This window comes from Bos indicus x Bos taurus, chromosome 9, assembly GCF_003369695.1.
Source record: "Bos indicus x Bos taurus breed Angus x Brahman F1 hybrid chromosome 9, Bos_hybrid_MaternalHap_v2.0, whole genome shotgun sequence".
Classification (NCBI taxonomy): Eukaryota; Metazoa; Chordata; class Mammalia; order Artiodactyla; family Bovidae; genus Bos; species Bos indicus x Bos taurus.
In genome coordinates, this window is record NC_040084.1 from 60,466,590 (window position 1) to 60,478,150 (window position 11,561).

General features: G+C 42.5%; 1 protein-coding gene across 7 annotated transcripts in view; it reads right to left on the bottom strand.

Moving 5' to 3' along the window:
* Positions 1 to 9,554, bottom strand: part of CASP8AP2 (caspase 8 associated protein 2) — a 35,060-nt gene extending 25,506 nt beyond the window's left edge. For 3 of the 7 annotated variants that reach the window (XM_027551394.1, XM_027551389.1, XM_027551391.1), the window contains exon 1: positions 9,488 to 9,554. The gene's annotated coding sequence lies outside the window, so the exon portion shown is untranslated. Of the gene's footprint in view, positions 1 to 2,738; positions 4,504 to 9,223 lie in introns of those variants that run through there. The other 4 variants (XM_027551395.1, XM_027551390.1, XM_027551392.1 and 1 more) reach the window with 4 other exon arrangements.
* Between the last annotated feature and the right edge of the window lie 2,007 nt (positions 9,555 to 11,561).

Below are 11,561 nucleotides of genomic sequence, written 5' to 3' on the forward strand. Positions count from 1 at the left end.
ATTGGCAAATACAAGAGATCCAAAAAATCCTGAGTTTTTGCCCCTCACCTGTCTTAAACTTTTTTCCTCCAATTGTTTATGGGATCACCGTCTGCAAACCTTACTTTCTAGGCTCCTACCACCAAATAATACATATACATTTAAATTACTTTTAAAATTTAAGAGAAAAGTGATTGCTCATTTATTAGTCACAATAGATGTAGCACTAAGAGATCTTCAAAATTGTCTCTGAGAATTATTTATATATATGTATATACACATAAAGTTAAAGGAACTGTGGGAATTATGATGCCTCTTTATTCCCTATCTACCCTTGTGTGATAATGGAGGTAGGCCCTGAAAATATTTCTCCTTTGCTAACTAGCCCTATGTACAGTTTTGTCAGTAGAGAGTGCTGAAGGGACCCTGGAAAGGAAGGGGGTTTCTCTTCCTACTTTCAGTGTGTCTAGCTGGCCAGGTTCCTGCAGAGCCAGCATTCCCCAGCATTCAATACTTACAGTACACAGCTTCTCCAGCACTAGGTTTCTGCAAGGGCACAATTTTTCTACATGCTTGCCTCCTATACATAAGGCTGCTATTACAATGGACTCCTGCAGGACATAGCTTTCTCCTGCTAGGCTTATGGAGAGGGCAGCTTCTCCAACTCCTGGATCCCACAGCACCCAATAGCATCTAGGGGCTTCCCTATGCAGCTCCTCTGCTAAGTCCAAAGTACTGTCACCAGCAAGGCACTTAGCAATTTCTCCACCATTCAATTAGCCTGGGCCACACTCTTTCCAATGGTGGGGAGATGGGTTTTCTCTGGATGATCTATCTCAACCCTAAAGGTAGTGGCTGATCCTGTATCTGCTACTCCTTCTTTCTTAGGGTTATCTTTAACTCTTTACTAACCAATTCCCAGTTATTCCAACTTGCTGTTAACAATTCTTTCTAATACACTTTCTCTTTCAAAGCTACCATGTGGCTTTTGTCTGATACTTGTAGGCAATCGCAACAGAGGTTTTAATACACTCTGCTAATCAAGCAGTTAAAAGAGATTTAAAGATATAGCTCTGAACACAAAATTGACAGATTTGATCTGATGATTTTTATATTACCTACACTAAATTACTATACTTGTATTACTTCCAAGAACATTTATAAAAATGGACAACATATTGTAACAGTGAGTTTCAACAAATTTCAGACATGCTTTTATTAATAAAGTTTGAAATTAACAGTGCATTTTCAAATTTCCCAATTACTTTCAAAAACCACAAACATAGGGCAAAGAACAAATATTAATGGAAATCAGGAAATACACAGAACTAACAATGTATATACTACAAAACATTTGTGGGATACAACAAAAATACTTTTAGAGGAAAAGTTATAGCATGAAATAAATTTTTAGGAAAAGAATACAAAATATTAATTAGGTCATCCAACTCAACAAAAAGAACAAAGTAAACTGAAAGAAACACATAAAAAACATAAATTAATGAAAAGAAACAACGCTCTAAAGATGAATAAAAATAAATGATAGCTCTTTAAAAGGACAAATCAAATAGACATATACCTAGCAAAACTAATAAAGAAAAAGAAAGAACAAACATTAGGAATAGAAAAGGAGTATGGCCTCACAAGGGCTTCCCCAGTGGTTCAGCAGTAAAGAACATGCCTGCCAACGTAGGAGCTGCAGGAGACTCAGGTTCGATCCCTGGGTCAGGAAGATCCCCTAATGGCAACTCACTCCAGTATCCCTGCCAGGAAAATCCCATGGACAGAGGAGCCTGGCGGGCTACAGTCCATGGGGTCCCAAAGAGTTGGCCACGACTGAGCGACTGAGCACACATGCACAACAGTCTCACACACAGCAGAGATTAAGTTATTAACAAAATGTATTTCAAAGTTCAATCAAACGGATGGCTTTTTAGAAAAACGTAACTTGTCAAAACTGACTAAAGAAGAAACCGAAAATATGAACACATTTTAAAATAATTCAACACAGTAGTTAATCTGGGATGATTAAATAATGATTAAATAGTTCAATACAATAATCTACTCATAAAGAAACTTGTAATTCTATCATACCTTCAAAGAAGAGATAAAATCTATTCCAGACAACAAATGGGGGGGAAAGGCTGAGAGACAAGATTTGTAAGGTTAGTACAGTCTAGACATCAAAACTGGGCAAAGACAGGACAAAACAGGAAAATTACAAGACAGGAAAACTTTAGGTCCATCTTTCTTATGAACATAGAAACAGTCTTTTAAAAGTATTAGCCAACTGCATCCAGCAAGACATTAAACAAAAAACAAAAACAAAAGTACACTAAGGACAAGTAAGATTTATCCCCCCAAATGGAAGATGGTATAGCATTAAAATCTCAATTAGTATAAGCACTGTCTTCTAGTTGATGAAGTTGCTTCCCACTAGGGTACAAAGTAACAGTTCCGATCTGTTATATATGTATATTGGAATTGAATGATTTAATCAGTGGGTGGTAGTGAGAGCCAGGTTTCTTGCTACTGAAGCAGAAGGTTACAGAAAAGCAAGAGAACATACTAAAAATGACCCCTGTGGTAATAGATGATAGCTGAAGACATCAGTAAGAACATACATTTAACTCAACATAGATACAGATGATTAGACATAATTATAGGTGCATGTATATACATGAGTTAGTAGACACACATGTATTGATACTTCTTTGCTCCACCAGCAAAGGAGCAATAAGCACACATAATATCCATACCTTGGATTCTAACACTCTTCTCCATTAACCTGGACCAGAGAATTCCCTGAAAACTTTCTTTTGCCACGTAAGGCAACATATTCATAGGTTCCTAAGATTAGAACATGGACATATTAGTGAATCCATTACTTGGCCTAACACACTGAGACTGATGTTTAAATTGTAGCTTGTTTTAATTAACTTAAGAGTTAAAGAGGGGGTTCCCTGGTGGTCCAGTGGTTAGGACTCCACACTTCCATCACTGGGGGCACGGGGGCTCAATCCCTAGTTAGGGAACTAAGATCCCTCAAGCTGTATAGCATGGCCAAGGAAAAAAAAAAAAGTTAAATGGCCATATGTGGCTAGAGGTTGCTGTACTGGATAGCAGTTAGAGAGAACATGAGCAACCTGAAAGCAGAGATCAAGTTTTAAAAATCTATATTCTCAGCACTTAATATACAAATATGAAAATAAAGGTGTGCTGAATAAACAAGGAAATCAACCAAAAGACCCTTAACCAAAATATATCTATATCCGTTAACTAAAGCTCATGGTTTATTCACTGGCTCTCACTCAAAAGACTACTTATCTTATTCATCATGAAAAGCTCACAGGGAAGACTTCACAGAGCTGTAGTTACAATTTAATAACACATAACTAGTTCTAAATGCTATTGGACCGTTGTAAAAATTATCTGAATACTCTTCTAAGGTGACAAGCTCCTGGACATCAGTCTTCTTTTCTACAACTGCAAAGCAAAGTCTGGATTCAACATCTGATGGGCAAACACAAAGAAGTTGAGATGGAGAGCAAGAGCAGCTACAAAAAACAGGGATACCAAATCAGACTCCTCTGCTGCTCCTTCAGTGCCTGAAAACTAGGAACTGTCTGTACTAAAATACAAACCAGGAGTCAGCAATAAGATGCTAAAGTTAATAGATACATTCCTATAAGTCCAAGCTCACCAAGTCCAAAACAAAACCAAAAAAAAAATCTTTCCATCAACATCTGTCACCTCCTGATATCACTGTTTCTTTAAGTACCATCCCTACTGATGCTTCTCCCTTTTTCTTTGTTCTTGCTGAAGAAATTTGTTTCAGCCTCCACTATAGCTACCTAGTTATCTTCGCTCTCCAAACACATGCTACCCACAATTGTTGAGTTAGTTCTTCCAAAGCAATCCTGTTCATCTCATTTCCTGCTCAAAAACTTCGTATTACTTCCCAACACCTACTGAATAAAGTCAACACAGACACTGGCACCTCCACTTCTGACCCTCTCATTCACTACCCCAAGATTTCCAAAATCCCAAGGTTCAGTGAAACTGGACTCCTGCGTGCAAACACACTTCCTGACAACATCTATCAATAAGTTCACAAGCAAGCCACAGAATAGAATGTGAGAACTGAGGTTTTAGAAAGTCTGGTGAAATACTTGGACTTCTTCAACCACAGAGTGAGGGAACCACTAAAAGCTTTTAAGGCCAAGAAATATAATGATCAAATATGAATTTCAAAGAAAAAATCTGCATTTCAGACATTCAACTCTAGCAAGAAGAGTATTGAAAATATTAGTAGCAAGGCAGATAGCAAAGGCTATTATAACATACAGTAGACAATGAGGGGTGACTAAGTTATTAACAGTGGAAATAAAGATTACAAGCAGACCTCAGAGATTTCAGTGCCAGAATCAAAAAGATTTAAGGAAAAATGTATTCAAGTATCAGGCTTCCCAGACGGAGCTAGTGGTAAAGATCCCCACCTGCCATTGCAGGAGACCTAAGAGATGTAGGTTCAATCCCTGGGTCAGGAAGATCCCCTGGAGTAGGAAATGGCAATCCACGCCAGTATTCTTGCCTGGAGAGTCCCATGGACAGAAGAGCCTGGAGGGCTACAGTCCACAGAGTCGCACTGAGTCAAACACGACTGAAGCAACTTAGCACGCAAGCACCTATTCAAGTACCCAATATCGCCCATTTCAAAACCACAGCCTGAGCTGTCTTTTCAAAATGCAAATATGATCATATTCCCTCCGTTTAAAACTCTTCAGTGCTTCCAGCTGATCCTGGTTAGAAAACAAATTTGTCACAGTTCTGCTTACAAAGCCCTGAGTGAGCCAGCCTCTGCCCTCCTCTAAGTGTTGTGTGCTGTGTGCCCAGTCGCTTCAGCCATGTCTGACTCTACGCGACCCTATGGACTGCAGCCTGCCAGGCTCCCCTGTCCATAGGATTCCCCAGGCAAGAATACTGGAGTAGGTTGCTATTCCCTTCTCCAGGACATCATTCTGACCCAGAGACCGAACCAGGGTCTCCTGCACTGCAGGCGGATTCTTTACCACTGAGCCACTGGGGAAGCTGCAGTGTTAGTCTGCATCATTCTCCCCCATTCTCCAGGAGTCTGTGCTCTGATCATAAGGGCCTTCCTTCAGCTCCCAGAACACAGTCTGTTCCTACCACCACAGGGCCTCAGTAGGGAGTACTCTTTTCTCACTGTGCTTCACTCAATTCCTCTTGATACTGTGACTTAAGGGCTTTCCCAGTGGCTCAGCAGTAAAGAATCCACCTGCAATGCAAGAGATGCAGGAAGACTCCTGACAGCCTACACTCCACGAGGTGGCAAAGAGTCAGACACGACTCAACCCACCCCAGGGATCGAACCTGGGTCTCCTGCATTGCAGGCAGATCTTCACTGTCAAAATCAACAGGGAAGACCCTGTTAAATTTAACCATCTGTTAAATATTTTTATAACACTGTGTCCTTTCTCTACATGGCCTCTCTTCAGTTTATGATTACATTTTTGTGAGACTGCTAGAGAAATATCTGTCTCATCCACTAGACTATACGCTTCACCAAGACCAGGCCCTGGTCTGTTCTGTTTACCATTGTACCCCCAGCTCTCAACATAGAGCCTGACAGGTTGGTAGGTAATAAAAAAAATACTTGCTGAAATAATCAAAATCCCAATTTGCAAAAGACAACTCTTCAGTTCCTAGCTTCCGTAACAAGGTAGTCATGCTTTCCACTGAAATGGAGAACCAAAGAAGACATGTTGAATTATCTGTAGGACATTCAGGACAAGATGTCTAAAAAGTATATAGCACAGAAGACAAGACATAATTGCTACTATTTAGAAACGCTGGGCTGGAGGAAGCACAAGATGGAATCAAGATTGCCGGGAGAAATATCAATAACCTCAGATATGCAGATGACACCACCATTATGGCAGAAAGTGAAGAACTAAGGAGCCTCTTGATGAAAGTGAGAGAGAGTGAAAAAGTTGGCTTAAAGCTCAACATTCAGAAAACTAAGATCATGGCATCCGGACCCATCACTTCATAGCAAATAGATGGGGAAACACTGCAAACAGTAGCTGACTTTATTTTGGGGGGCTCCAAAATCACTGCAGATGCTGACTGCAGCCATGAAATTAAAAGACGCTTACCACTTGGAAAGAAAGTTATGACCAACCTAGACAGCATATTAAAAAGCAGAGACAGTACTTTGTCAACAAAGGTCTGTCTAGTCAAGGCTATGGTTTTTCCAGTAGTCATGTATGGATTTGAGAGTTGGACTATAAAGAAAGCTGAGCGCCGAAGAATTGATGCTTTTGAACTGTGGTGTTGGAGAAGACTCTTGAAGAGTCCCTTGGACTGCAAGGAAATCCAACCAGTTCATCCTAAAGGAGATCAGTCCTGGGTGTTCATTGGAAGGACTGACGTTGAAGCTGAAACTCCAATACTTTGGCCACCTGATGCAAAGAGCTGACTCATTTGAAAAGACCCTGATGCTGGGAAAGATTGAGGGCAGGAAGAGAAGGGGATGACAGAGGATGAGATGGTTGGATGACATCACCAACTCAACGGACATGGGTTTTTGGGTAGACTCAACCCAAGTCACAGTTGGTGGATAGGGAAGCCTGGCATGCTGCAGTTCATGGGGTCACAAAGAGTTGGACACAACTGAGCTGAACTGAACTGAACAATAGCCAAGATTAGAAACTATCCAAATGTCCATTGACAAGTGAGTGGATAAAAAAGATGTGGTATATATACACAATGGAATACTACTCAGCCATAAAAAAGAATGAAATATTGCTATCTTCAGCACCATGGCTAGCCCAAAAGATTGTTATATTGAGTGAAGTCAGAAACAGTAAGACAAATACCATATGAGATCATTTACATGTAGAATCTAAAATATGACACAGATTAACTTATTCACAAAACAGAAAGATTCACAGACACAGAAAACAAGTTTATAGTTATCAAAGGGGAAAAGGAGTGGGGGGAAGGGATAAATGAGGAGTTTGGGTTAGCAGATACAAACTACTACATATGAAATAGATAAACCATAAGGTCCTATAGCACAGCAAGCTATATTCAGTATCCTGTAATGAACCATAATGAAAAATAACATGATAAAGAATATATAGAGTAAAAGAATGTATAAAACTGAATCACTTTGCTGTATACCAGAAACTAACACAACATTGTAAAGCAACTATACTTCATCAATTAAAAAGACATAACTACCCTAGCTGAGATCACCCTTGAAGTTACAAAGACCAGTGATTCTCTTGAAAAGGAAGACAGGAAACAGAAGACGAGGAATTACGTATCAGTATCTCTTGGGAAGAAGGATTTTTCACATTTGCTCTCATCTTTCTCCAAATGAGTGTCTCAATATACAAAGAGAATTGTTTCTGATAGGAGAGTTGCACCAAAGTGTAGAAGCAAACTTTTTAAAGTTGAGAACCATGATGATGAAAGAAAAGCGTTGCAAGCTCACTCATAATCTTTTGAGGAACAATCCCAATGAATTCAGATGTGAAGGCAAAGCAGATGAGAGAAGGATCACCTAGCCTTTTGTGATAGGATGTCTTCAAGAGACAGTCTGAAGGAGGTTTCCTTTAAGAAAAAAAAAATCAAGGGAATGAAATAAACATTTGTAGAGAAAAACAAACATATATGTAGACAAAGAGTCAGGGGAGAGGGAAAGGGTATTTTTAGGCTCACAGCAAAGGCTTAATCTAATACAGCAAAATCCCTAAAATGATGTAAGGGGAAAAGAGTAACAAACACCACATACTGTACCCTATGTGCCAGCCACTGACCTAAATGCTCTTAAATACATTATTGCTGCTGCTGCTGCTAAATCGCTTCAGTCGAGTCCGACTCTGTGCGACCCCATAGACGGCAGCTCACCAGGCTCCCCCGTCCCTGGAATTCTCCAGGCAAGAACACGGAGTGGGTTGCCATTTCCTTCTCCAATGCATGAAAGTGAAAAGAGAAAGTGAAGTCGCTCAGTCCTGTCCGACTCTTCGCGACCCCATAGACTGCAGCCTACCAGGCTCCTCTGTCCATGGGATTTTCCAGGCAAGAGTACTGGAGTGGGGTGCCATTGCCTTCTCCGAAATACATTATTAATTTATCTTGAAAATGAAAGTGAAGTCGCTCAGTCGTGTCCGACTCTTAGCGACCCCATGGACTGCGGCCCACCAGGCTCCTCCATCCATGGGATTTTCCACGCAAGAGTGCTGGAGTGGGGTGCCATTGCCTTCTCCGAAGGAAAATAGCTAGGGAGATGTAAAAGATAAGGATGTTTCGGGACTTCCCAGGTGATCCGGTGGCTCAGACTCCATGCTTCCAATGCAGGAGGCTTGGGTTCAATCCCTGGTCAGGGAACTGGATCCCACATGCCACAACGAAGAAGTCACATACGGCAGCTAAAGATCCTGCATACCGCAACTAATGCCAGACATCCTGGAGCGCGAAGTCAAGTGGGCCCTAGGAAGCATCGTCCTATGAGGTACAGACTATTCTTTTTCCCAATTTACAGATGCAGAAATAGATAAGAGAAACTTGCCTCAAGGTCCAACAGCTGGTAAAGGGAGACCTGGGATTAGAACTCAGCTATCTCTAAAGCCAGATGACAAAAAGAATATTCATTAGAGAAAAAAATATAAAAAAAAAAGTTTTTAATGGGTGATCTTTTGCAAAATGGCAAGAAACGCTATAACTAATTGGGGTAGGGGGATTCTTCCCCTGAAGGCCTCTGTCCCCCCTCCAATCAAAACAGCCCTGAGTGAGATGGGGGAGGAGCCTTCAAGACAGACAAGGTTTGGAGCTGGAGCTGTAAAGAATGGGAAAGAAAAGGGAAGAATCAGAATCAATAGCAAGTTGATGTCTGAAGCGCAAATCTTGAGACTCTACGAATTATACATTCACATCTGATTTAGGGTCTACTCTGTGTTAGGAAAAGATTCTCATACCTGTAGAGATTAAGGTAAACAACTTCTCTGGGTGTAACAGTGGCCGAAACAAACTACATCCAATGATCACCAGACACAGGAAAGACCCATTCCTCCAGAGAATCACATCTGAACGAGTACATTGCAAGGAGAGATAGGTTTTGGTGGGGGGGAGGGGAAGGAAGAATGGTCGAAAAGACAATTTCAAGGAAAGATAGGTTTTGGAGGGGAGGGGCAGGAAGGGTCGAAATTCCTACCTGCGCTAGTCCTCGCCCCCGCCCCTTCCCGAATTCTCTCGAAGGACCACAGAGGGATCTGGAGTGAAAACCCAGAAGCTGCTTCCGAGGAACGCGGCTTCCTGGGGGCCCCGGACATTAGACGCACGCCAACCCCCACCGATTCCGCTGCTCCCTTCAACTCCCTGGCTCTCCGGACGCAGTGAGCCTCCGCTAAAGGGACTTCCGCGCCATGCAAACTCTTCCCAGAAGCTCCGCGCAGACCGGACCCCTACAAGAACTTACCCGCCCCGCCTGGCCCAAAGCAGCCTGGGATCCTCTCTGGACACTCTGGTCTCCCTGGCATCTCCACCAATGCCAGCTCGCTATTAGCACCCGGAGGCGGGACTAAGCGTCCACGGCCAATCGGATCGGACGCAAAGCACGTCCTCGGCGCACATTAATAGTTCCCGCCTTTGGGAGGGATTAAAAAAAACAAGGTTGGCGCCAAACTCGCGTTTGAGGCAAAGGGCGGGGTCTGCCCTGGCGGGGAGAAGGGGCGGGGCTTCCGTACGGAAGGGGCAGAACCTTGGCTGAGGTAGGGCGGGGTCTGGGGGCTCTTTAATGAAAGGGGGAAATAATCGCTGAGAAGGCACTGTCATTTACTTAGTTCTTTGTTCTGTTAATTCGACGAATTTATTTAGCGCCAACCGCGTGCTAAACAGGTGCTGGGCGCTGAAGTGATGACGACGAGTAAGCCCTGTTGTGCACTGCCCTCAGATACCTGACTGAAGGATAAGCAGTTTACCCCGGGGAGTTGGTATCGAGGGGATACCAGTCAAGTGGGATGGGAAAGAGAGGAGTGCTTTTTAGAGTCAGGCTACCAGAATTATCTCTTAGAACTTGCGGGCATCAGAGGCACCTGTAGGATCTAACCCCCAGAGGCTGGCCCTGCACCATTGACCGGTGGGGAAATAAAGCCAGCTTCCGCTGCTACTTCATCAAGAGAGATGATCTTGATCCCGAGTCCTTTCCTCCTGTTTTTCCATTTTAACAACTTGCGAATAAAGTTTTTCAGAAAGTCCTCATTTGGATGAATATGTTTTGGAAGAATACTGGTTTCCTAGATTCTCCCCCAACCACCGTCGCTTCTGAAGAAAAGTTAGCCAGGTACCTTTCCAGGTAGTGGAAACTGGGAGGGTAGAGGGTGTGCAATCATAAGGCACACGTCGTTGCCGGAGCATAAAGGGTGAGGTGAGGCTGGAGAGAGAGGCCTGGGTCAGACCTTGAAGCCCCATAGAACTTGTCGAAGAGCTTGGAATTTACTTTTAAAGATGGGCGGGCCACTGAAGGTTTTTAAGCTTGGGGTTCTGGTGATCTGATTTACATTCAGTAAGCTCTGTTGGCCTTGAGAAGGAGGATTTTGAGATGCTGTTGCAGTGATCCAGAAAAAATGAGGCAGATGGCAGGTAGCCTAGGGAATTGATTTTAGACAATTTAGGAGATGAAAGTGATAAAACATAGCAACTGATTGAATACTGGTTTTCAGCATGAGTACTTGATGGCAGTCATCAAAAAAAAAATTATTGAGAACACAGCATGCTGCTGCTGCTGCTGCTGCTAAGTCACTTCAGTCGTGTTGGACTCTGTGCGACCCCATAGACCGCAACCCATCAGGCTCCGCCCTCCCTGGGATTCTCCAGGCAAGAACACTGGAGTAGGTTGCCATTTCCTTCTCCAATGCGAGAAAGTGAAAAGTGAAAGTGAAGTCGCTCAGTCGCGACCCCATGGACTGCAACCCACCAGGCTCCTCATTCCATGCGATTTTCCAGGCAAGAGTACTAGAGTGGGTTGCCATTGCCTTCTCCGGAGAACACAGCATATGTGCCTCAAAAATAAAGGTTTCCAGCAAAGTTATCTTCCAGAAAAGAATAACCTTATAATTTAAGCCTTACAAAGTCTCTCATTGTTACTGGTACTCTCTTAAATACTTTACATTGAACAGAAAGTAGTATTCGGTTTAAAAATATTTGCTTGGGGAATTCCCTGGTGGTCCAGTGACTACAACTCTATGCTTTCACTGCTATGGCTTGAGTTTATTCCCTGGTCAGAGAGGGAAAGAAGATCTTGCAACTAAGATTCTGCAAGCCCTGGCAAGGAAGGCGGGGTTGGGAGGTGGGAACTACCTGTAAAAATATTTGCTTCAAAAGTTTGCATCAAAAGACCTCATTGCAGATTTGGTAAACTTACAGAAGCCAACTGAAGAAATCAATATTTTTCTTAGGGAAATGGAGTAGTGTAAAATAGTTACATCCTTTATGGAGTCTGAACTCACAATTGCAAATCTTGCTAAAGTAAAAGCAATTTCTGAAGAAGATGT